This window comes from Pinus tabuliformis, chromosome 3_1 (assembly GCF_031772625.1).
Source record: "Pinus tabuliformis cultivar Carrire ecotype Pingquan chromosome 3_1, CPIR1, whole genome shotgun sequence".
Classification (NCBI taxonomy): Eukaryota; Viridiplantae; Streptophyta; class Pinopsida; order Pinales; family Pinaceae; genus Pinus; species Pinus tabuliformis.
In genome coordinates this window covers 803,728,093-803,754,742 of record NC_142301.1, presented here as the reverse complement: position 1 = coordinate 803,754,742, position 26,650 = coordinate 803,728,093, and the positions used below count along the sequence as shown (strand labels likewise).

General features: G+C 35.0%; 1 long non-coding RNA gene across 1 annotated transcript; it reads right to left on the bottom strand.

Moving 5' to 3' along the window:
* Window positions 1-14,739: 14,739 nt before the first annotated feature.
* LOC149189889 (uncharacterized) lies at window positions 14,740-17,597 on the bottom strand. Its single transcript, XR_016256440.1, has 2 exons — window positions 17,032-17,597; window positions 14,740-15,056 (listed from the first exon to the last, which is right to left on the bottom strand). It is a non-coding gene; the product is annotated as an uncharacterized LOC149189889 (long non-coding RNA).
* Between the last annotated feature and the right edge of the window lie 9,053 nt (window positions 17,598-26,650).

Below are 26,650 nucleotides of genomic sequence, written 5' to 3'. Positions count from 1 at the left end.
TTTATTATTGGTAAAAACATTTACTATTTCAATATATTTTCATTAAAATTCGTTGGTACTGATTTATTGATACATGATGAACCATAATTATCCACTTCACATTTAAATTCGATATAATTTAGAAAATTATTACATTGAAAAGTGTTCTATTTGAAAAAGTTTTTGGTTAGTGATTTGATTTTTTCCAATATACTTTTATTAAGATTCATTCATGCTAATATTTACTATATTTTTCAATAAGATCTTCCAGTAATTTACATATATGGAGATGTGTATATTAAAAAATTTTGAAAAAAAATTATTAAATTTTTTAATATATTTTTACATAATTATGTTTACAGGTAAGCATATATCGAATTTGAGAAAAAATTCAAGAAGTTCAATTGTCATTTTTTAAAATTCAGTTCACATTATGATTATTTGTGTGACTCCAACGCTGCCACTTTTGCTACCAAAATGCTAACCAAATATTTGCAACCAACACACCCCAATGAAGATGGACGGCCATCGTAATGGGAAAAGAGAGTCTATTATTATGGTGGCCACAACAGAATTATTGGATTTACTTGGCAAATTAATGATATGATTTTGTTAATTTTCAAATTGATTTTTAGTGAAAATTTCAATTTTTCTGGAAAATTTTCAGTAAAATTTTCTGGCGGAGTGAAGTTTATGATTTTTTTATACAGCACGCTTTTTTCATTTGGCCTCGATTTCGTTGCTTTTTTGGCATTGGCGCGGAATACGGATTTTTGTTGTTGTGATATTTATTAATTGTGTTTTAAATCATTTGGTTTAAAATATTTTATTAAGTATTTTGGATTGTGTTTGGGTTTTTTTTAAGTTTGATAAAAATGGCAATGTTTGTATTAAATGAAATAAAATCTACTGGTCAGTTTTACTAAAGAGAGTCTGAACCAGGAGAGTCTGGCTCTGCAGAACGCTTTACATTGTTCATGCACATTACACATTAAATAGAAAACATGGTTTTAGGGAAGTTAGAACAACATCCTAAGAAATAGAAACTAATTCCTATCCTGAGGTTACGTGAACCAACTCAACCTATTCTAGAATATTCTTCATTATCTTCAACACTCCCCCTTAATGGAGAATGGGTTCACAAATATGCCTAACATCTCCTTAAACATTTGAAACTTAACTTTTCCAAGAGGCTTAGTGAAAATGTCTGCAACATTATCACATGTATTACAATATTTCAAATGGATTTCTTTTGATTGCACTTTCTCCCTGACAAAGTGGAATTGTGTATCAATATGTTTAGTGTTTTTGTGAAACACCGGATTATTGGCAAGTTTGATTGAACTCTGATTGTCGCATCTGATTGTTGTTGCGTCTATCTGTTCTTCCCCAACATCTTGGAGAAGTCTCTGCAACCAAACTGCCTCACACGTTGCTGCACACATGGCTTGATACTTTGCTTCCACTGAGGATAAGGAGACTGTGTTCTGCTTCTTGCTGCTCCATGTGATCACCCCGGATCCAATGCTGAATGCATAACCTGTTATAGATCTGCGATCATCTACATTTCCAACCCAATCTGAATCTGCATATCCTGCCAATCTAACATCAGAGGAGTCAGTGTAAGTAACACTGTAATCTACAATACCTTGTAGATACCTCAAAACACTTTTCGTTGCATTCCAATGGCTTTAAAGTGGCTTAGACATAAATTGACTTAGCACACTGACTGCATAAGCCAAATCAAGTCTGGTGGTGGTTAGGTAGATTAGACTCCCAACCAGTTGTCTGTAAAGTGTTGCATCCGCCGCTTTTGAGCCATCCTCACACTGCAATTTGATGTTCTGCTGCAATGGTACCACTGCAGGCTTACACTGATCCATCCTAAACTTTTCTAATAGGCCTTTGACATACTTTGCTTGGGACAGAAATGTTTGACCTGAATCTCTCCAGATCTGAAGACCTAAACAATATCCGAGTTCACCAAGGTGTTTCATTTCAAACACCTGTGACATTTGTTGCTTGATTTCATCGATTAGATATGTAGCATTACCTGTAATGATCAAATCATCTACATACAACGAAATCAACACTACATGCCCTTGTTTGTCTTTCATGGTGTAAATACTAGGGTCATTTCTACTTCTATTATAGCCAGCTTGCAGAAAAAATGAATCAATATTTTCATACCAAGACCTGGGAGCTTGTTTTAGTCCATAAAGTGCTTTCTTCCATCTACAGACTAAATGTTCTTTTCCTTTCTGGATAAACCCTTCCAGTTGCTCTAAATAAACCTCTTCTTTTAGTTCTCCATTCAAAAATGCAGACTTTACATCTAGTTGGTGCATCATCCAATGTTTCTTAGTAGCTAAAGTGATTAACATTCTAATAGTGTTTAATTTAGCTACAGGGGCAAAGGTTTCTTCATAGTCTACCCCTTCTTTTTGTGAATACCCATTTGCTACCAACTTAGCTTTTAGTTTTTCTATGGTTCTGTTATCACTGAAAATTCTGTTTCCAAAAATTGCTCAGACTAGCTTAAGGACAAAGTGTTTTCGCAGCGCAGAAATCCTTTAGCAGTTTCGCAGCGCTACATGTTTAGGTGGTTTCGTAGCGTGCTACGAAACTGGGAATTTGTTCGAGTTTTCAGTGGAGGCCAAAATCCTAGCATGCCTATTGTACAGAGTTCTGCAGATGAGAGCAGCGACAGTGATTTCAAGGAAGCGGTGGTCTCTGCAATGTCTAAACTTTTGCACTCAAATCTTTTGCAGGCGAAGATGCCCCAAAGGCAGTTTTTCCTTCTGTTGTGGGATCTATTGAGCAAACAGGGATGGCTGATGCAGTCAAAGTTGAAGGAGATTTAGAATCTTCAGATGCCAAAATGAATGTCAAGCTAGACTCTGAGAAGTCCAAATCCAAGCGGAAATTGTATGTTGGTTCTCAAGCTCTGGGCTACCGACGTGATTTTATGGAGGTGATTCCAGCTCTGAAGGATGGTATTGTTGCTGATTGGGATGTTGTGGATAGCATATGGGACCATGCTTTTCGGGAACGCTTGCTAATTGACCCAAAGGAGCATCCTATATTGTTAGCTGAACCATCCTCCAATTCACAACAACAAAGGGTACAAACCTGACCGTGAATGGGTTCAGTGCAATAAATGTTGGAAATGGCGACTTCTGGATCCAAGTTACAACAGTGAAAATCTATCAGATGAATGGTTTTGTTCTATGGCGCCTTTTAAAGGTTCCTGTAGTATCCTTGAACAAGCAATTGAACCTGGGGTAGTTACAGTTGGTGCAAAACGGTCGAATGATGGATTTATAACTTCGACAGCATCAAAACATTAAAAGAGCACGTGGTGACATGCAATCTTATGCAAAGATAGTTAATGATAGATATAGTCGACATCTGGAACGTGTGCATAGCTATTTGGATGCGCCTAGCCGTCCTTATGGTGGAGTTTATTGTTCAAAACGTCCATATTCTGTTCTGGATGATGTTCCTAGGTATACAGAACTAGATTTAAGGCACTCGAGGGCACACCTAGATTACGATGTTAGTGCTGGTGCTCCGCTCTATGAAGGCACCGGTTATGGCCGGCTTGACAGAGCGCCCCAATCAGGTTTCAGTGGCTCGCTTTTTGCTTGACAGATTACTATTTGAAAGATTGGTTAGACGGCTTGGGTTGAGCTCTTTTGAAGGCCTACGTTACAATGAACAAAAGCATCGTAAGAAACAGAAATACCAGTGATTTTAGAGGATTATTTTCAGATTTGAAGACATGCATTGAGCATTGAGGATCAAATTCAAAATTCGAAGGGCGCCTAGCAATTTGAAGAGGCTTATAAGGGACAGAATTATATAAGTGTTAACCATTGTTGTAAGGCTGTTCAAAAGAGAAAATGAAAAGAACTTAATTCAACAATTTTTGATGTGAGAAATATATTGGAGGAGGTTGCCAATGCGGGTAATGGTCTTGTTAAGACTGTTCATCTTCTGAAATCCCCAAAGCTTGTTTTCATAAAGAAGATTTTTTGAATCATCGCTATCGTGCCTGGGGGATGAGAGATTAAAAGAGCTCGCATATTGTGCATATATGCGGTTGTTGTTAAAAGATAGGTTCAAGCTAGAAATGCTTTTAACCCCTATATGCGATGGCCTTTGTGAAGCAAACGAGAATGTGAAAACCATTGTCATTTTTCTCTTGAAAAAGATGTTAAGAAATTCAGGTCGGTCAAAAATTAAATCTGTTTTGCATCTGTATAATCACACCGCAAAAACAGAGAGTCGGCAGAGACTCGTTGAAGTTCTTGTTGAAGAGTTGCTTGAAAACGAGGATCTCCAGAGTGATGAACCAATTCCATTCTGCAGCTACTTGCAAAGGGAAAAAATGATGCGGCCTTCTTTGCAAGTTTCCTGAATCCTTCCTCGAAAGTTCTCAACACCATGTTTTCTTATCTGAAAGCAGGCCCTCCAAAAATTTTTGTGCAAGGAGATACAGAAACGGAAAAACATCTCATCACCTTTGTTACCAACCATAAACGTCAAGGACCCACAGCTGCTGACAAAGATTTAATCGACAAGTTGCTAGATATTCCTGGAACCAAGCCTAGGAAGAGGAGAAAAGGGTCTGGAAAGACAGAGGCAGCTGCATATATGTCTCTGGAGGAATATGAAGAAGAAATAGAAACCTTCAAGAACTGTCAAATCTCTAGTAGTTTATTGGATATTTTAAGCATGGTTGATACTGTTCATACTAGCAATGGGAAAACCAATTTAACAGACATAAAAGAGGCAGCTTTCACAGAAAGATTAGCAAAGATAAAAAGGATTCTATCTGGAGAAACACCCATACAATTGACTTTACGGTTTTCGTATAGTCACAACAGGGCAGATTTTTTGACACTGAAGACAGCAACAAATCTTTATTTGAATTGTGTTTTTAGATCTTGTCATGAAGTCTGGAACATTATATGGAAAAAGGCCCTGATATATTTTTCTTAATGCTAAAAATCTGACATGGCAAAGGTGGATGTGGCATTCTGATATGTTCCGAATAATCAAAGATGAAAGGTATAGTTTGTTGGATTCGAATATCTTTGAGGAAAACCAAAGGCCGATAGACAAGGACCGTGGAAACAGGGGACACCTATCTTAATTAATAAATGAGCCATGTACGCAGCCAGTATCCAAAGCTAGTTCATTCAGTGGATTCTTCTCCAATATATTTCGGCCAAAACAGAATGGATATAGGTGTCAAGGATCAGAAAGTCATCATGCTACGAGGATGGACAGATCTGAGTTTGAATTAATTAGGATCTTTTGTAATTTACAGTTCAACACTTATGTAATTAATGAATTAGTTAATCAGTAGATGTGATAGTTAATAGAAGCCTTCGAGCTAGCTCTAGGGAGTGAAGAATGTATTCCTATAAATGGATTAGACTAGGATGTAATTGAGGTTGGAGATTTTGATAAAGAGCAGGTCCATTTTGGTTTATGTAAAAAAGCAGATTTCAGTAATACAAACAGTTGTTGTTTCTTCTCAGGATTCACAATATGTCTCATTGTTCAAATGTGTGATGATGGTCTATTCTTTTAATGTTTTCTTACAGTTTTGTAATAGCATAATCACTCAGAATTCATGTTACATGCTCTGACTTCCAGTATGCTTTGCAAGCTGTGTTTATGTGAAAATGTTTGAACAAGTTGATGTAAAGTGCCCTGACTTCTATGAAAGGATAGTGTTCTAGTTTGCTGAGATGTGTGAGACTCCATAAGCCCAATGGGAGTTGACTTGATAGTGTCCAGCCAGTTTATTTTTTTTTATGCGATGTTTAAAGAGTTAGCCATCTTTGCTTGTTATTAATTCCTATTCACAAGCTGTGAGAGAGCCCTCTCTGACTAAAGAGGCTAAGCTTTAGTCTAAAGCCTGGTTTGAAATAGTTACACATAATCTCACTGTTTGGCAGCCTTCAGTGCGTGATTTTGTGATAACAGGTTCCATCTGCATTAATCTTTAGTTTATATAACCATTTACAACCAATGGTTTGTTTTCCTCTAGGAATTTCAACCAATTCCCAAGTGTTATTTCCGATTATTGAATCATATTCCTGTTCCATGGCTGTTTTCCATTCACTACATTCATTTGCTTCTTTATAACTAGACGGTTCAACCACATTCATCATACTAGTTATAAAAGCATTTTCCCTATATCTTGCAGGCATTTGAGCTTTCCTACCTCATCTCCTGAGTGGTGGGATGGCTTCAAACCTTATTTGATCATCATTTTATTTTTCTTCCTGTTGTTGTTGCTGTTGTTGTTGTTGCTATTCATCATTTTCCTTTGTCTTCTGCTGACCCTGATTGTTCTCTGCTTCTTCTTCCACCAAGTACAGAATGTCCCATTCCTCATTGTGCTCATCAGATTCTTCATGATCCTACTCATGGAATTTGACATCTCTACTAACAAAAATCTTGTGAGTAGAGGGATTAAATAATCTGTAAGCTTTATACTATGAACAATACCCTATAAAGGTACATCTGATGGCTTTTGAATCTAATTTTCTTCTATCTTCCTTTGGAATGTGGGCAAATTCTTTAGATCCAAATATTCTTAAGTGTTTTACTGCAGGCTTAAATCCATATAATGCTTCATAAGGAGTTTTAGACTCAAGAATCTTTGTAGGACTCCTATTTTTCAAATAAACTGTAGTATTCACTGCTTCAGCCCAAAAACCATTTGAAAGATTCTTACCTTTCAACATACTTCTAGCACATTCCACCAGTGTTCTGTTCTTTCTTTTTGTTACTCCATTCTGCTGTGGAGTATGGGGTACTGTGAACTGCTGCAAAATTCCATGATCTTTACAATACCTGATAAGCTCATCCTTCCTGTATTCTCCCCCTTGATTAGAATGAAGAATTTTTATCTGTTTCCCTGTTTGTCTTTCAATCATATTTTTAAACTGCTTAAAGTATTTGAATGTATGGCTCTTCTTACTTAAGAAATACACCCAAGAAAACTTCATACAGTCATCAATAAACAGTAGAAAATACAGTGCACCTCCTAATGATTTTGTCTGCATGGGTCCACAAAGGTCTGTGTGCACTAATTCAAGTATATCCCTCTGTTTCTTTTCTACTCGAACAGGGAATTATTCTCTATGCATTTTTCCTAATGTACAGGCATCACAATCATTATGTACTTGCTTTAGCATAGGAAGATCTCTTACCATTTCCTTCTTTTGTAGTAACAACAAATCATTGTAGTTGATGTGGCCAAATCTTTGATGCCATAGCTCTTTTGTAGTTAGGCTCGCTGTTGTCAATGCTCGAACTGGTGCAGGTCTTACATCCAACTTGTACAGTCCTCCTGTTCGGATTCCTATAGCAATTGTCTTCATGCCATCTAGCAGATCTTTAATATAACAGTTAGATTTAAAGAATTCAACTTTTAGATCTTGATCTGTAATCATGGATACAAAAATCAAGTTCTTTGTTACACCAGGCACATACATAACATTATGAATTTGTTTGATATTACCATTAGGTAGAATGACAGAAACTTTACCACACCCTTTGATTTGATGACTTTGTGCTCCTTCGTTGATTTCTTTAAAATCTTTGAACCAATGCTTGTTCCCTGTCATGTGTGTTGACGCTTCTGAATCTACATACCAGATGTTTGCATCAACATTCTCATCATGATTTGCCATGAACAATCTGAAATTCTGCACATGATTGTCATTCGCGAGATGACCTGCATGTCTTTTCTGCTTCTGTTGTTCTTCATGATATTTCTTCTTCCTGCACTCCCTGGAAATATGACCCAGTTTTCCACAATAAAAACATTTAGTTTCAGAGTAGTTTCTATTCGGATGCATACCTTGGGTCTGATTCGGTATTTTGTGTGAGTTTTCTCTATTTTGCTGTTGTGGACTTCCTTTCCCTTTGAAGAAGTTTTTCTTCGCCATCAATGCAAGATCGACACTCTAGGGCTTCAGAGTCGATCTTCTTTCTTCTTCCTGCATCAATATTCCTGTCAGCTCTTCAAATTTTGGGATCTTCTCTCTCGCATTTATCCCAGTGATGAACATTTCGTAGTCATCGGTCACACCATTCATGGTAATTGTTACTAGATTTGTATCGTCAACTGTATGACCAATGTCTACCAATTTGTTCTTCAGATCCTTGATCCTTGCTACAAATGAAGCAATTGTTTCATTCTCCTCCATCTTCAGGGATAGGATCTTACTCTTGAGGAACAGAAGACGATTTGAATTCCTGATCTCATACAAATCCTTCAGAATTCCCCAGATCTCGTTAGCTGTCTTACATTCTCTAATGTGTGGTATGATGCAGTCTTTCACTGACATCTTCAACAATGTCCTTGCTTTACCTTCTCGCTTCTCCCAATCTGGGATCGATGTTGATCCAGTCGTGGGCTTTGGCTCATCCCCATTTGCAATCGTCCAAGCACTCTACATGTTTAGCATAGTCTGCATCTTCAATTTCCAATTTGTATATTTGGAACCATCGAGCTTGTTATGCTCATTCAAGCATGCTTCAAACATATTGTTATTCATCTTGGCGATTTAGAAAAGAAAATTCGACAAGTAAAAGAAGATGTTAGATTTACCCCAGATCTGGGACAGAGACAGATCACTGATCTTCAATGTTGTTTGATCTCGCAGCACACCCGCTGATCACCATGGCCGCTTTCACAGGCTCCAGACAACCTTTTGTTGTCAGCCTCTGCAACCTTCTCCAAGATGCATCCTTCTCTCGAAGCCTTTTTTTTGTTGTTTACACGATCGTCACAGATATATGCCCAATATCCTAGACTGTCATAGACAAGGAAAATTTAAAGGATGGAAAATTTTCTTGAAGTTTAAAACATTGGCGAATCTCACTAATCCCTAATATGCAAATTATAAATGTTTATTGATATATTTGTAAAATTAATCGAATTTATAAATATTTTATATATAGTCTCTCTATAATGTTGGCGATTTTTAAGGTAAAATAATTTTATATTCTAAAATTTGGGCGAATCGTCTTTTATAAAATTGGAAATTGGCGAATCTTTTTGGTGGAAAAATCATGGAAAATTAGCGCACTGGGCGAACATTAGCCCCTAAAATTTTCCATGGTCATAGATATACATCAATTTTTTGAGACGTCATCATAGATGTACGCCTAATATCTGAGATTGTCGTAGATATACACCTAATATCTGAGACTGTTGCATATGTACATTGAAAACCTGCGACAGTCGACGGGAAGTGTTATAGTGCTATCGTCGTGCCTATCTACTCAAAACCTGCACTGATTTCGGTTTAGTCACACCCACCAGACAGCGTACAGGTTCCTCAGCCTTGACGCTATGATACCATCATAAAAATGGCAATGTTTGTATTAAATGAAATAAAACCCACTGGCCATCTCTACAAAAGAGAGTCTGAACCAGGAGAGTCTGGCTCTGCATAATGCTCTATATTTTTCATGCACATTACAAATTAAATAGAAAACATGGTTTTAGGGAAGTTAGAACAACATCCTAAGAAATAGAAACTAATTCCTATCTTGAGGTTATGTGAACCAACTCAACCTATTCAAGGATATTCTCCATTATCTTCAACAAAGTTGACCTTGATTGCAGGTTGTAATTATTATTTCATGTTATGTGTTTCAATCTATAACTCTGGTGCGCTGCTAAAGAATAATATTTTTCTTTTTAACGAGGGGTCATAATATTCAATAATTAGAAAAGAGAGTAAATGAATAAGACTAAAAGTAATTAGTTATTAGTTTATGATTGGGGTTAAAGATTAGATTAGATTGATAATTAGTTTATGATTAGGTTAAAAAGATCACATTGAATAATTATTTTATTGAATAAGAATGTAATTTGTGTTATGGTTAAATAAAATAATAATAATAAAAATAAGTTTCGAGGTTTAGTTTAATTGGTCAACGTCTTGTTGCTAAAGTACCTTGTCATTGGGAGGTCATGGGTTCAATTTTTCTGGATGCAGATTGGTTTGGTTGGGGGTGTGGTCCCTTGGGGTGGACCTACCTTGATTTTAAAGAGAAAATCCCCAAGGGTTAGCTCAGTAGGTCAAGTTCTCGTTGCTAAGTACCTTGTCAATTAGAAGGTCACGAGGTCAAATCTCCTCGACACCCTTGGGTTAGGCCCTACTTGTTTGGTCGACTTGCCCCATTTAGGTTTGATCTTCCCGGATTTTCCCATGGATGCCTAGATTTTCCCTGGGGTGTGGTCCCTTCGGGTGGACCTACCTTGATTTTAGAGAGAAAAACCCCAAGGGTTTGATCAATAGGTCAAGTTCTCGTTGCTAAGTTAGATTTGATCTGCTTGCATTTTCCCTGGGGTCCCATGTATGCCTGGATTTTCCCTGGGGTGTGGTCCCTTCGGGTGGACCTACCTTGATTTTAGAGAGAAAAACCCCAAGGGTTAGCTCAATAGGTCAAGTTCTCATTGCTAAGTTAGATTTGATCTGCCTGGATGGGGTGTGGTCCCTTCAAGTGGACCTACCTTGATTTTAGAGAGAAAAACCCCAAGGGTTAGCTCAATAGGTCAAGTTCTCGTTGCTAAGTTAGATTTGATCTGCTTGGATTTTCCCTGGGGTGTAGTCCCTTTGGGTGGACCTACCTTGATTTTAGAGAGAAAAACCCCAAGGGTTAGCTCAATAGGTCAAGTTCTCGTTGCTAAGTACCTTGTCAATCGGGAGGTCACGAGGTCAAATCTCTTCGACGCCCTTGGGGTTAGGCCCTACTTGTTTGGTCGGCCTGGATTTTCCCATGGATGTGCCTGGATTTTCCCTTGGATGTAGCGACCACCCAGTCTATGAACACCATTTAAAATAATAATAATAATAACATAAAAAAACACAACAATTAAAGTAATATTTATTAGAATAGTTAATTTTAATATTTTTGTTAGTCGTATCTTTTTGGTATATTTGTTAATGAATTTTGTTTGAAATTTAGTAGAAATTTGTTGGAGTCACAAGTTTGAGTTATGATTTTTTTTTTAAGTGTGTTAAATCTATTTATACATTAAAAACACATTTTAAATAACAAATAAATCACAATTTAACCTAAAAATTTATTATTAAATTCCAAAAAAAAACCAAAAAAAGAGAAAGGTTAAGTTACACCTTACTGTTATTATTGGAAAAGATTATGTTAAACTAGCTTGATTTATAAAAGAAATACCTATAACAAGTATCCTCAAAGAAAAATATGTTAGATAACTTCGGGTGTTACCTATATCTGATCAACAAAGAGTGAGGTGTTGGTTTAATTTATTTGTGATTTCTCTGAAATTGAATTGTATGATATTTTAATATTAGTTATAAATTTATGAATAATATTAATAAATTTATGAATAATATTATGAATAATATTATGATTAATTGAAATATAAATAATTATGATAAAATTTAATATATATTTGATTTTAAATTTATTATTTATAGATAATAAATAAAAATTACTGCAGTAAATATGAATTTTACATGATTATTAAATATCATAAATATCATTTGAGATAAGTTTAATTGTTTTTATCGTTACACTTACACATGTGCATTGAAGACATACCTTTGAGTTTCATTATGTGATTAGGAATAATAGTATGAGTTAATATAAAGAATAAAGGAAATAAAATGTAGAATAATTATGAAGAGTAGGTTGTTGGAGTTATAAAGAGAATTACGTTAGGAATAGTTTACATTTTGTAGGTAGCGTAGTTAGAAATAAAATTTATGACTTTGAATTACTAAGAGGAATTTGTTAATTATAATAGGTTTGTTTATTGGTGAGATTATGGTTAATTGTTAATAAGTTTATTCATTTATGAAATTATGGTTATTTTTTAATTAGATTTTGAATATCTCTATTTATAAGAGAAATGAGTTAGTTGTTTTAAGGATGGAAAGTTGTACTATGTATTCATGGTCATGATATTTTTTAAAGGAATGAGATTTTTTAAAGGAATGTAGATATACATTTGAGTAGATGTTTTAGAAATTCAAATGAATTCATAAACCACAACATTTTGGAGTAATGGAATGGCCATATGCATTAGATCCAAAATGATATTTTATACTTGAATTATAAGTTTAATAAATGATTTATAATAAATACACTAAAAGTGGGTTAACCTGTTGAAGTTATTGAATAGCTATCATACATTTTATGATAATAATGTTTTGGGGATAAGGGAAATGATGTAATAATTGCTATATGGAAACGTATTAATATTTATGATTTTAAAATGATATTTTATTATCATAATGAATAGATGGATATTGTTTAAAAATAGAATAATTAAACAAACATAATACAAAAGAAGATTGCTCTAAAATATTAATATTAAAATTTGAGTTTTAGATTGAATACTTTCAAAATATGTCACACTAATATGGTTGAAGTAAGATAAAAATAATAGATGCTTTCAAATTATATCATATCAATATGATTGAAGTAAGATAAAAATGATAAATGCATGAGATTAACAAATCTTTGGAAATAAATATCTACTTTAAGGAAATAATAATCCAATAAATTTAGAATGACATAGAAATTTGAAGTTTTGTAAAATAAGCTTACTCAAAATTTGAAGTAGTTTTAAACTTATTCAACATTGAACTAAGCATTTCAAAGTTTACTCTTTGAAAAAATGAATATTAGTGAAGAAGAGCCTGTTAAAGTTAAATAAATTAAAATGATGAAATTTTCTAAAACTTTCAACATTAAACGCTCAAAAGAATAGTGAAAATGTTTCTTGCATATAGACTTTTAAGAGAATTGTTTTTCTTTCTTAGTCTTGAACATTAATAGAAAAATGAAAATTATATAATCCAAAAATAAAAATTATATAATCCAAAAATAAAAATTAAAAGAAAAATAATGCTTATATGATCCAAGAATGAAAATGATGCTAATTTGGAATTGATGAGCCAACTTGAATTCAATACTCTTGAGAAATGGGATATGAAGATAAATTATTATAGCATGGGGTAAAAAGGCATCATTTTCTCAAAGGCATTTGCATATGAAGACCAATGGCATAGGAAGATTAAGGATTATAGAATGGGGTGAAAATATATTAGAATCCAACTAGCATATGAAAATCCATTATTAGAGCATGGGAAAATCAATGGCATATGAAAATTAATGATTATAGAATGAGGTGAAAAGACATTAGAATGCAACCAGAAATAGCATATGAAAATCCATGATTAAAGCATAGGTAATTCTAGACAATGATACTTCTTATACTTATACTTTACAAAGATTGATAATAGTTTATGGACTATGACTCAAAGTCTACAAAATTAGAGTTTAATTTAGTGTCTAAGTAAATTGTGAGATATTTTAAACAAATCTTACAACATTATTAAAGAGTTTTATTAATTAGTTTAATTAAAAAAATAACGAATTTAAAAGACAATTAAACTAAATATTTCATTAAAAATAAGGAAAAGACATTTTTTTTTTCTTCTCACTGAAACCAGTTTGGTTACTTAATTAAATGTTATGAAAAGTATGATTTTCACTTAAACCAAGTTTAGTTAGTTAATTAAATATTATGAAAATTTTTGAAAATTCCAGAGCTTTATGATGGCTAGGAGCTACTAGACCATCGTTCTTTGAGGGTATTAATCTCATTTTAAAACTAATCTCATTTTAATCATTGAATTGATGTAGGTAGCTTCGCAGTCAGTCTATTAGGCAACCATTCCCAGGGTCAATGTAGATAAACACATAGAAAGCATGTTGGAGAATATTTATTTCACTTAACACCACAAGAATTCATCGAAATCAACCGTTGATTTTAACGATTAGGATATTCATGATTTTTCGGTTTATAAAGTCATATGGCTTTTTTGAAAATAAGTTTTCATTTTTCTACTTTCATTTTTTTATTAAAATAAAAAACCACTTTTCGGTTCTTGTTTGATCAAGACAGGTGTCTTAACTTTGGGATCTCACTGAATCTTTTCGAGTTCAGTGATTGCAAATTTAAAAGTTACAATAAACCAAAAATGTCACTAAGATTAACAGTTGATTTTAGATATTAAAAAACTAATGACATTTTCTGAAATCCAGTTTAAAACAAGTTATCAAGTTTCTTCATTTATTTTTCTAATTAAATTAAAAATGACTTTGTCTGCACTGTTTTTTTTATCACATCAAGCTTTCTAACTGTAAGATCCCCGGAGAGCACTTTAGATTGAATGGTTCAACTTATGATTGCAAAATCCCTTAACAATTTTAGCTTAATTTAATTTCTTTGTTTCATTTTTGAGTTTGTATTATGTATACAGCTAGTTTAACTTCTTTGTTTCGTTTCTGAGTTTGTATTATGTATGCATCTAATTTAATTTCTTGTTTCATTTTTTTAGCTTTTATTAGGTATCTTTGTGAGTTTGCTTGGACGGTGACTACAAGTACAACTGCTTTATACCGCGTAAAAACGAAAACACAAAACATAATTATACTTCGCAAGCTTCATTCTTGAAGTTGCGCATATTACATAATAATCTAAAATAGTTTTCTTTTCATAATTTTGATTATGAAATTCACAATTGATACATCTGTGATCTCCAATCTCTTAAATATATTTATTTTTGACCATTTGCAGCTTTCACATTTACTTGTATTGCTAAGAATACTTTCTTTAACCTTTCGAACTTTGCAAGTAGAGGTATAACAGAGCAACACTGACTAAAAACTGTGATCTCCAATTCTTCTATACAATGGTAATGATTATACATGAAAAAGAATAACATAACAATCAACCATGGGAGGAATGCAGATGAAAAAAATCGCCCAAGGCAGGTAAATCACGCTGCCCTTAAAATTCGGAAACTAATAACTCATCTATGGAACAGGGATTACAACTTATGAGAGGACAGTAAATTTACTTAGAATCCACATTACAAGAGAGAATTCAAAGGCAAATAATGTATGCAACAAGCGACGATCCAGTTCAAATCCAAACAATGTGATGCCTGCGTTGTTGTGCTGTAAATATGTTACTGCACACGATACAAACAGGTATATCTTCATCAAACTAGAGCACTGAAATTGGCAATAGGCCTTCGTCATTTACAGTTTACTTTAAAACAGACCATAATCATATATCCCAAAATACTAATACAGCTAAAAAAACCTTTCACTCCGCTTGTAAAAAGGTCTGATATAAACATTAAATTTGGTCAGGTACAAGAAAAACAACTACCCGGTGCCAAGATTCTGCAGAAAATGAGCCCTGGTCGTTTGTTTGCTTTAAAAGGGGGGAATTATTTGATTGTTCCCTTGAAACAGAGAATTCAATGTTTCTGAATTTCAATCTATCTAAACATTTTGTTATCTTTGGTTGCACATGGAATACAATTCATCAACAAATAAACCACAAACACTTTCCACATGATGACAGCTCTTGGGCTCGTAGAAAAAGAGGCGTGGCACTAGAATGAACAAGGAGGCCTAAGACAGATTTTAGGAGAATTTAGATAATTGAAAGCACTCTGTATTATAAATGTAGAAACTGTTTGGTGCTATATCATCTAATAATCACAGAAACAGAAATGCTGATGATATAACAGAAATGCCTAAATTACCTGTGAGGTGTAGACCAATGGTTTGTGTTCAAATTAGTCTCAGTTCAAAGCTTATGGGGAGGGGTTGAGGATGTATGTCATTTTGGAAGAATTAAAAAAGCCTCACACAAATATGGTGATGGCATCTTATTGGTGGATGAATCATTATTCCACACCATATGCAGAATGCCTAAATATACCATATGCCCATTGCACAATGCAGATTATCATATTTCAATGTTTGAAGTACTGCATATATCCCAGGCATGGAATTAACTTAATTAAGCACGAGCCTATAAGGTGTAGATCAGTTGGTTTGCCTGAGGCATGGAATAAAATTAACGGGGCACAAACCCATGAGGTGTAGATCAGATAAAATTAATTGAGCACAGACCCATGAGGTATAGATCAGTTGGTTTGCCTGAGGCATGCAATAAAATTAACTGGGCACAGACCCATGAGGTGTAGATCAGTTAATTTGCATGAGGCATAGAATAAAATTAACTGAGCACAAACCCACCAGGTCACAGGCTCAAACCTCAAGAGGAAAGATTGAAGATAGAAACCATTTTGAGGAATTAATAAGATTGGTCTTCTTCTATCCACTAAACAGGCGGATCTAATCCTAGGCAAAATTAAGTGGGCACATAGTAAAATTAACCATTAACTTTGCTCTTGCTCCATTTCCATTTTGGGGAGGGATTAAAATAATTACCCAGCCCGTGTTCAAAGCACATTCCACACTATCAAACAACCCCAGAGTTCGATTTCTCTAAAGTGCAGGTCCAGTAAACCGTATGTGCCTTTGCCTAAAGAGATATAGTAAGGACAAGTTGCTTAAAATGAAACAAATTTAGATTTATTTCTGGCATCATGGCTGGAATGTCCCTTTTGATGAAAGAACTGGCATCATGGCTGGAATGTCCCCTTTTAAGAAAGAAATGTCTTGAAAGCCCGAAGAAATTATACAGCCTGAGCTAGATGCACTCCTTACTCCTTTGGAAGTCTCCTTAAATGGGAAAGGATATGCTTTAGACAGTTCCTATAGATTAGCATTGGGAACAGGAAACCAGGGATGGACCCCATGATTCGGTAATAGCCTGGATCATTCGGCAATAGAGATTCGATGAAATCACTTATTGTATTTGTTTCTGATTGTATATGTACGAAATTCCAGTATTTCAAGTTTTTATAAGATATCAAGAACCTAATGAAGCAGCGAAACTTCAAGGACCAGAGAGGAAGGGGGACGGGGCAGCTGCTCGAATCTGTAACCAAGTTTGATAGCTTTCAAAGACTCGTTTGTGTTTTTAATTGACAGAAACGTGACCACATAGAAGATGTTCATTCGTGTTTAAGAAAAACAATCAACCAGAAAAGAATGACGGACAAGAGTTTGTGACTGACTTACCGAAGGCTTGTCTAATGTCGAAAGCCGCTGAAGCTTCCTGGGATGGAAACATGAAAAAAACTTCAGACAATTCGGAATTGCTGGCAGAATCATCGCATGGTGAAGGACTCGGAGAATTCTCCTCACGTGCCGGAGGCGACGGTGATGAATTTTCTGTTGGAGGAGAAGAGACTCCATAGGAGGTGCAGGTAGCAAATGCGTGCCATCTGGTTGCTACAGAGAGAATTCCTCGAGATCTATGTGTAATCTTTGCAGCTCCCAACAGGCAAAGCAATAAACCAGTGAGCTGGACTGCTGAGCAAACCTGTCGAATGACAATAAGTCAAGCTTAGTACTTAGATTTTATTACTTTCCCATCACTAATAAGCTATTACTCTGAGAGTCCCAAAAGCAGGAAATTCCATAATATGTACCTTTCATGTTATTTTGGTCCTTGTATTGTAAGGTTCCTTACTGATGACAGCATAAAATGAATTAATTTAACAGAGCTTTCATGATATTTATATTTCCCAAACTTGATGAACAGGTAATTCAGCAACCACCGTGGAACAGTTGCTAAATAGCACTCGCTGTAAGTGTGTTTGAGAAAAACGGTGAGATTAGTTATTATATTTTAAGTTGCATAATTAATTAATTAATTAATTTATTATTATTATTATTTTATATTTTTGGAAAAATTTATTGTAATTTAATTATTAAATTAATAATAAAATAAGATAGTTAATACTAATTATTATTTAGTAATATAAATTAATTCATTACTGTTATTTAGAAAAACAAATTTTCACTCTTACAAAAATTTTCTAAATCTTAAATAATTAACCTATTTAATTAAGTGAAGAAAAACTAGCCAGCAAAAGCAGTGTTAAGCATATTCAAAACCAAATATCTCTTTTGTAACTTTAATCATCAGGATTTCAACCTACTTCAAATTTAATTAATTTTAAAATAAAATAAAAAGATGTATAAATTTATTGGTATCCGGGCTAAAATAGATTTATAATGATTTAATTTTATCATATATTTTTATTGAATAAGAAACATATTTATAAAGTATAGATTTTATATATATTTTATTAAATTTTAGCTTCCAATTATGAAAACTAATCAGGATGGTTAAAATTCATGATAGAGAGTTGAAGGTGAAAGGCAATCATATAATATAAAAAGAAGGGTTTTTGACTTCTTTTTATACTAAAACTATTTAATACAATTAATAAATCATATTCATATTAAAATACTATATATATATAATCAATCGAGTAAAGAAAAAGGGAGAATAAACTGACCATCAAACCCCAGCATTGAAGAATTCTATCTTCGAGTGAGAGGATAATGTCATCACAATAATTGCAAACTGACTGACAGTCATTGTAAGCAAAGAAGCAAGTATGAAAATACGAAAACGGTGGCTTATAACAAAAAGCTGGTGACTTTCGAAACCTTAACAAGGCCTGCCAAAAGGATAATTTTCCTTTACCTCCCATGGAACAAATACTGCAGGCAGTTGCAGGCTCAGAATTAATGTCATTCTTGGATGGATTCTCAGGATCCAACCAAGTGTTGGTACATCCCGACAATCAATTAAAAACGACATTCAGAACTAAGTGGGGCACATACGCATATCAAAAGATGCCATTTGGTTTGATAAACGCGGGTGCCACATTTCAGAGAGCCATGGAAATCACATTCAAAGGGTTAATTAATAAGTCAGTGGTAATCTATTTGGATGATATTACTGTTTATTCCAAGAAACGAAACAACCATCTCAGGGATTTAAAACAAATTTTCCAACGTTGTTTAAGGTATGGAATTTCGCTTAACCCGAAAAAATATTTTTTCACATTAAGTGAAGGAAAGCTTCTAGGATTCATAGTGTCAAAATCTGGAATTCACATCGATCTTGACATAATCAAGGAAATTTCTGCAGTTCCCCTACCTCACAATAAAAAAGCCATGCAATCTTTCCTTGGCCAGATCAACTTTGTAAAGAGATTCGTTCTAGATTTTTCAAGAATCGTATCTCCTTTACAAGCCATGATTAAAAAGAATGCAAACTTTAAATGGGGCCAAGATGAACATGAGGCATTCAATCTGATCAAACAAGCCATTATCAATGCTCCATCGTTAGCGACTCCAAATTTTTCTGATCCTTTTATTTTGTATACATTTGCCTCAGATAGATCATATGTTGCGATACTCACTCAAGCAAATCAAGAAAAGGCAGAAGCCCCAATTTCTTTTTTTAGTTCCAATTTACAAGGTGCTGAGCTGAATTATTCAGATGTGGAAAAACAAGCTTATGCTGTTTTTAAAGCAATTAAATATTTCAGACCTTTTTTACTCAAAACACATACCAAGATCATAGTACCATTCCCAGCGGTAAGAAATCTTCTAGTACAGAAGGATTTGGGTGAGAAAAGGGCCAATTGGGTTACTTCCTTACAAGAATACGTTGTAGAAATCAGACCAACAAATATTGTAAAAGGTCAAGGTTTTTGCAAAATGCTGGCAGGAGCATCGCTAATGCCCGAAAATCCATCTGAAGTGGTACAAGTGTACAAGGTAAGCATAAACGATGCTGAGTCATTATATGCTGATATTATTTATTATCTAAAGAATGGATACGCTCCTTCAAACCTCGATCATACCAAGAAAAGAGCCCTGAGGTTAAAAGCCAAACAATATCAACTCGTAAATGACGTTCTTTTTAGAATAAATTATGATTATGTTCTTCTTAGATGTCTTGAGAAAACTGAAGATGAAAAAGTCTTGCATGAACTCCACGATGGGCCAACAGGCGGACACTACGTTGGAGACACCACTGCTCATAAGATCTTACGCGTAGGCTATTACTGGCCCACATTATTCAAGGATGCACATAACTATGTAAGGAAATGCCAAGTCTGTCAAACCGCTGCTGGGAGACAAAAGAAACCATCCTTGCCACTGCAACTAGTTACCATCAAACAGCCTTTTGATCAGTGGGGATTGGACATAATAGGTGAAATTGTTCCTCACTCTTCTAAACAACATAGATACATCATTGCGGTGACATATTACTTTACTAAATGGGTAGAAGCAGTTCCACTCAAGACAACTAATGCTAAAAATATCATTGAATTCATAGATCAGTTCATAATTACCAGGTTTGGATTGCCTTCCGCTTTAATGTTTGATAATGCATCATACTTTTCTGGTAATGCAATGACTGAATTCACACTCAAAAGGGGTTTCAAGCTTAAATACTCGGCCAATTATTATCCACAAGGGAATGGGTTAGCTGAATCTACAAATAAGAACTTAATTAGAATCATTAAGCGAACCATTGACCAAAATCATAAAAATTGGCATAAGTCTTTAATATATGCTTTATGGGCAGATCAAATAATGCAGAAAGCCTCTATCGACACTTCTCCCTTTAATTTAGTTTATGGGAAAGAAGTGGTTCTTCCAACACATCTGACAATTCCCTCTTTAGCCTTAGTTCATTACATTGATGAAGTACCAACTTCCTCTTTACAACTTAGGCAGCCAGAATTAATTAAATTAGAAGAACAACGAGAAAGGGCTAAGATAACTCACGCTCATCATCAAGCATTGGTAAAGGCCTCTTTTGATTCTAATATGATATCCAGAAAATATTTTCAGATGGGAGATTTAGTTTTAAAATGGAACAAGGCACATGAGGAAAAGGGAAAACATACAAAATTTCAAAGAATGTGGCTTGGTCCTTTTCAGATCATAGAAGTCATAGGTCCATCGACCTTCATGTTACAAGATTTAGCAGGGAAGAAGGATTCTTTACCTGTTAATGGTCAGATTCTTAAGAAATATTTTCCATAGAAGAATATTCTTCTATTTTTGTAGAGTAGTTGTTTTTCTTTTCATAATAAAACCAGTTGTGAATGGTTACAATAGGAATTTATGAAAAAGACACCAATTCTTTTTCAAATTTTGATCTTTCGCTTGTATAAATAGCAAAACTTTTGGAAAATTGATCTTTATTATTGAAAGATATAGTTAAAAACTCTAACCTAGATATGATACTAGTTTCAACTTCATAAAATTTGATGAAAACAACCTTTAGTGAGAAATTGTTTTATATCAGTGGAATGAAAGGTATCAATAACAAAATAAAGATTCTCTGTAGAACAGTTATTTCCAAAAAACTCTATTATTGTCGTCCAGAGCTATCTTAAGGAAACAATGACTTCCTCCCTACTAAGGAAATCACAACTTTCAGAGGAACAATCCAAGGATACACTTTATCTTAAAAGAGTAAGAGGTCTCATCACGAGCCGGCTTATCATGATCATAGATATTATAACTTGCTGACTCTTCCAATAGTGCATACCACAATAGGGAAATGACTCAAGATTGTTGCAATCAAAAGACAAGGGGTCTCATCATGAGCCAAATTCTTAAGCAAAGTTATAAATCAGTGAATGACTGTGTTATGAATTGACTACCAAACCAAGACATTGCTCTTTAAGAATAAAAAAGAAAAGTAAAGCAATAAGTGTGGATGTGGATTCTTCTTTGGGAATTGTAGGTTTCTTTAAGTAGGACACAGGATCATTTCTAGGTAACAGGTAACCCTATCGAGGCTATAAATGCTTGCTGGCAGCAAAGGCTCTACCTACGACAAATGAGCATATTTAAAATTGGTTTACAGAGAAGACTTTGTTTTATCTTTACAAGCCAAGTAATGACTGATGTAAATACAAGGACTAGCTTGAGGCAGCAAATAATCAAAGTTGAAAATAGTTGAAACAAAATGTCATTGACAGGTTAAAGTATAATGTACTTTATCTTTCTATAATAAAGTTTAACTTTCTGGAAAATTTTCTATTTTGGAAGTTTTGAAAATTCAAAAAGCAGCAGAGATAACTGGTTCTTCCAAGTGAATCGCCAATTGTTGTGGCCAACAACAAACCCCCTTCTTATTTAGTGTTATTCCTAATACTAAATAAGTGGGGACCCTTAGCAAAAAAATTAAAATCAAAATAGCGTTTAAATTTTCTTTTTCAAATAAAATTACCATCATAAACTTAGGAAGCCTCCCTTGAAAATCCAAAAAATCTAAGTTTTATGATAAGGTAAGATGCAAATCTTTCCTTAGGAATATCGCATCGCAACAAGACAGCGAGATGCCTCCTTACAAGCCGAAGTTCCAATATTGCGATATCACAATACGCGATAATATCGCATCTCATCCAGCAAATACAACTTACATGAAACACTTTAAAATTTGCCGATATGCGATATCGCCGATTGCAAATCACATTTCGCAGAAAACAGGTTAACAAGGATTGTCATTCATAACATTCTTGTGATCTGCGATATTGCGATATTACGATCTCGCGATACGGTGACAATGCGATAATGCGATATCATGAGCGACCAACTTTGCGATGTTACGATTTTGCGATATTATCATTTCGCGATGCTGCGATCTGCGATATTGCGAAGAAAATCGTAAAATCGCTCCATCGCAGATATTTCAGGCACGCTATTCAAGAAAATTATTTTCCATAAGCTGACACCTGGTTATGCGCTTTAATGCTAATAAATGAATTAGTTGCCAGTTATTAATGGAATGTGGGTGCGTGCTTATCGAAAAAATCATCTCATGTAAGGTGCTATACTTGATGTGTCTGCGGCATTTAAAACTTTCCCATCACCCTTCCTTGTCATTCATTTTCGCTTCACTTTTGAATTGCAGGAACGGAGAACTGAGGCCGATACAAAGCAATACGCAGGCTAAAATGGGAAAGAAAAGCAAAACTCCGAGCTCTGAAGAAAAGGAAATGGCACCCTTGTATACAGACACGGCATGTAACGAAGACGTGGGAATTGCTATGTGGGAAGGCATGTATAATCTGCTTGAAGAGGAGAATCCTAGAGTAATGGAAGTAGTTGCTACCACAGGTTCAAATGGTTCTTCTGAAGCATCCCTCACAGAACTAGCTTGCTCATTCTTGCACCGGATAGCAGCAAGGCCCAAAATTCTCCCATACACAGACATGGTAAAGTGGATACTAGACAACGCAGAAATTAGAAATAGACAGTTTAAAACTCAGGGTCAGGGACTTATCGGCTCATTTGCTACACATGATTTAAGGTTCATGTATCATTTACCGAAGCCACAGGCAACTTATAACAAGCAGTTTAAGGAAAAATTTGCAAAAGAAAATCAGGACCTAGCAGAAACCACCAAAGACTGGTCTAGGAGGGACGAACTGCTGAAGAAAGATAAACATGGTATGTACAGTACTGATTCTCTCACCTCCCCATATTGCTTTGCTGCTGCCATGCTCTGTAGATTGTTTGGAATGCCAGATATCAACAAATTTTCATTTGAATGGCTACTGTTGTTGGATGCCGCCACAAATGCCACTATTGTAGATTGGGCCAAAATCTTATCTGAAAATCTAGTCACAGCCATTGTAAGTTACAGATCTAAAAGAACTGTCTCTCAGAGAATCTATCCTCCTTTTTACCTATCAGTGTATGTAATGGATGCGATATGTTATGTTTCTAAGTTTCTTGTAATGGGTTGGAAGTGGACAACTCAAGACCCCTTACCTATTCATGTCTATCATAAAGAATTATGGGACTCTAAGTTCACTCCATACTTTTACCAGATTTGTCATGGAATTATGCTGCCCTTGTACAGAATGTTGCCTGATAAAGACGCTCTGAGATGCTCTCCTGAAGCAGAGGTAGACATCCTCCCTGTCGCAAGATGGTTTGGGGAGGAATTGTTTACTTATGTCAGGGTATTTGGAAGTTCTGCTTCTCCTCATGTCCTACCTTTGTATATCCCTAATAAACTGTTATCTCGAGAGATTGCCTATCAAACCTGTGGAGAAGGCGGTCTAACTAAAGATTTGAAGGACAAAAAGAAGGCTATATGGCCACAGTTTCGTATAGCCTTTGGGGCCTTTTCACTATTTGATGTAGGCCACACATTCACAGAAGTAAATAATATGACGTGTTTACATTTATTCAAATTTTCAGGAAGACCATTTGACCCTAATGATGTTGCAAAGAATTTCACTACTGTAGTCAAGATAAAGGTGTTTTCTGGAGAAAAGGATTTATTCGATGATATATTCCAACAAAAAAGCACACTTGAAGAAATTCTGCATGCAGCCCAAAGGCAACTCTCTCCAGAAGAATTTCAAAAGTTCAAAATATACAGGGAAAGAAGGTTAGCCAGTGTTCCTTTGGAGAAACTACGCCTAAAACCCACAAGGGAACCAACTCCAAGTGTTAGTCTGAGTGGAAGTTCAGGCACTAACAGATCTAAATCCAAGTCTGGAAAAGAAACATCTGAACATTCTAAAAGATCCGGAAGTGAACAGGATAAGAGCGAAGGGTCAGTAAAGGATACTGCCCAATCAACGGAACTTCTACAGCAACAGGTTATTGCCTCTCCGCAAGGAGATCCTCCCCCTCTCGTCATTCAACAGCCATCAGTCACAACCGAATTAGATAAAGAATGGGAAACCTTCAATGACCTGATCAATCTTGAAGGGCAAACCATGAAAACACCTGTGAGCGATGCACATGTAACAAAACAAGTAGTCACAAGAACAGTTAGCAATGTCTCAGATATGAAGCATATCCCTATTGCCCCATCCTCTGAGCTTATGCTCAAAATAGAAGAAATTCCCCCTCTTGATGTATTTTATAGCCCACAGCACAAAGCAGTAGTAAGAAGACAGAGGAAGAAAAGGAAATTGGAAAATGTGCTCCCTCAAGACGCAGAACAATTAGATGTCCTGTGGCAAGATCCCACTAGCAATCCTACTGAGAATCTCACCAAACTATCTCAGATCGCAGGAGCATATGCCTCTGTGACTATTGATAAGGCATATGAGGTACAACAATTGCTAAAAGAAAGGGAAGACCAGATACAAGTATTGCAACAACAGTTGCAACAAGCCAACGCCAACAATGAAGCACAAAAACAGCTTGAGAGGTTACAACAGGACTTCCAACAGATGCAGATAGGATATCAGAAAAGTTTGGATGAAAAAGGAAATCATTTACAAGATCTACAGGAGATGCACAAGGACAATCCTAAACTCACAGAATTTATCACAGAGTCCATTTCCTTGAATGAACAATTACTACAGCAGCAAGAAGCGTTGGGCCAAAAGATATCACAGTGGAGCTATTATTGTGAAATTAGTGATAAAACCACTAATCAAGTGGTAGATTTACGAAGTGACTATGATCTAATTGATAAACGGGTGACTGAATATTTGGCTTGGCAAGAAACAGACGAGGGAAAAAGAGCAAGTGCACCAAGGATCAATGAAATCACAAAGAAATGCTCTTTAACAAATGGGACGAGCAAATCAAGAAAGCAGAGCAAGCAGCAGAAGGAGCAGCCACGACAGCAAGCAATATTATTGATTGTGTAAATGAAAAATTGCACAGGGAAAATTTGATCACGGAGACCACTCCAGGATATTTACCTAATGCACAACAACTACAGGCAGATTGGAAGTAGAGAGCTCAAGAAAAGGCAAAAGAAATCCAAGGGTTAACCAAGTTGAACTGGGAGTATTACTGGGCTTACTTGGTAAAGCCACATAGCCAGTGGATGACTGTTAAGTGTATCATCATTTCGGCCGAAAAGATGGCACCAGCTCTTGTCGATTCTGTTTTCTCAGCTCAGCTAAAATCGGAAGTCGGTCAGCCGACTCTTCTCAAACAGATGTTGCATGTGTGCAATTTCAAGGACCAAATACAGAAGTAGTTTAATTTTAGATTTAATTTTAGCTTTAATTTTGTTTTATTTTCCTGAAAAGAGGACGGTCATTTAAACCGCATCCTACATTTTTGTAATAATTTATTTTTAGATTTAGTTAGTAGTATTTAAATTCTTCTCATGCATTTAGAGAAGGGTCCCGAAATTTATCAAAAACTTATCCCCAGAACATGCACTTCTGTACCCTCTGAGGAGGTTTTGATGAATGAATGGAACAAGATTTATTGATGTTTGCATTTGATATCTGCTACTGATGTTGCACTTTTGTACTCTTAGTGGATATTTGATCAAGAAGAGATAAATTGTTATCACTTGAAGCTCATGAGTAGGACTAGTTATAAATGGTATTTCTATCTCTTAAACTATTTCTGCCTTGTGTTAGAGTGATGTTCAGTTCAGTTATTTATATATTAATGTATGAATGCCTGAGTTATCATTTGGAACTTTTGTACGGTGATAGATATTTATTTGTGCTTAGTGTATGAATAGCTTATTATGCGATAAGTTTTTCACAACGGTTTCGTCTAACTTTTTATACGAAGTGGTTCATATTTATTGAATTCTTTTCTCATAGCAGTTGAATGATCTTTATTACCAGTTGTTGATTGAAATCATTTTAGATCGCATAGAAGAAAGATTACACCCGGGTTAGTGTAGATTTACATATTTCTGTTTATTAGAATATAATTTCATTTTTATTAGATTAGAATTAGAGTAGAAGTATTCCATTTAGAAATTGTTAGAAACAGAAATATCTTTCTCACACACACACACTTGAATTGGGAAACTAGTCCCATATCCCCAGTCGGACCCGCTATACCAAACGGA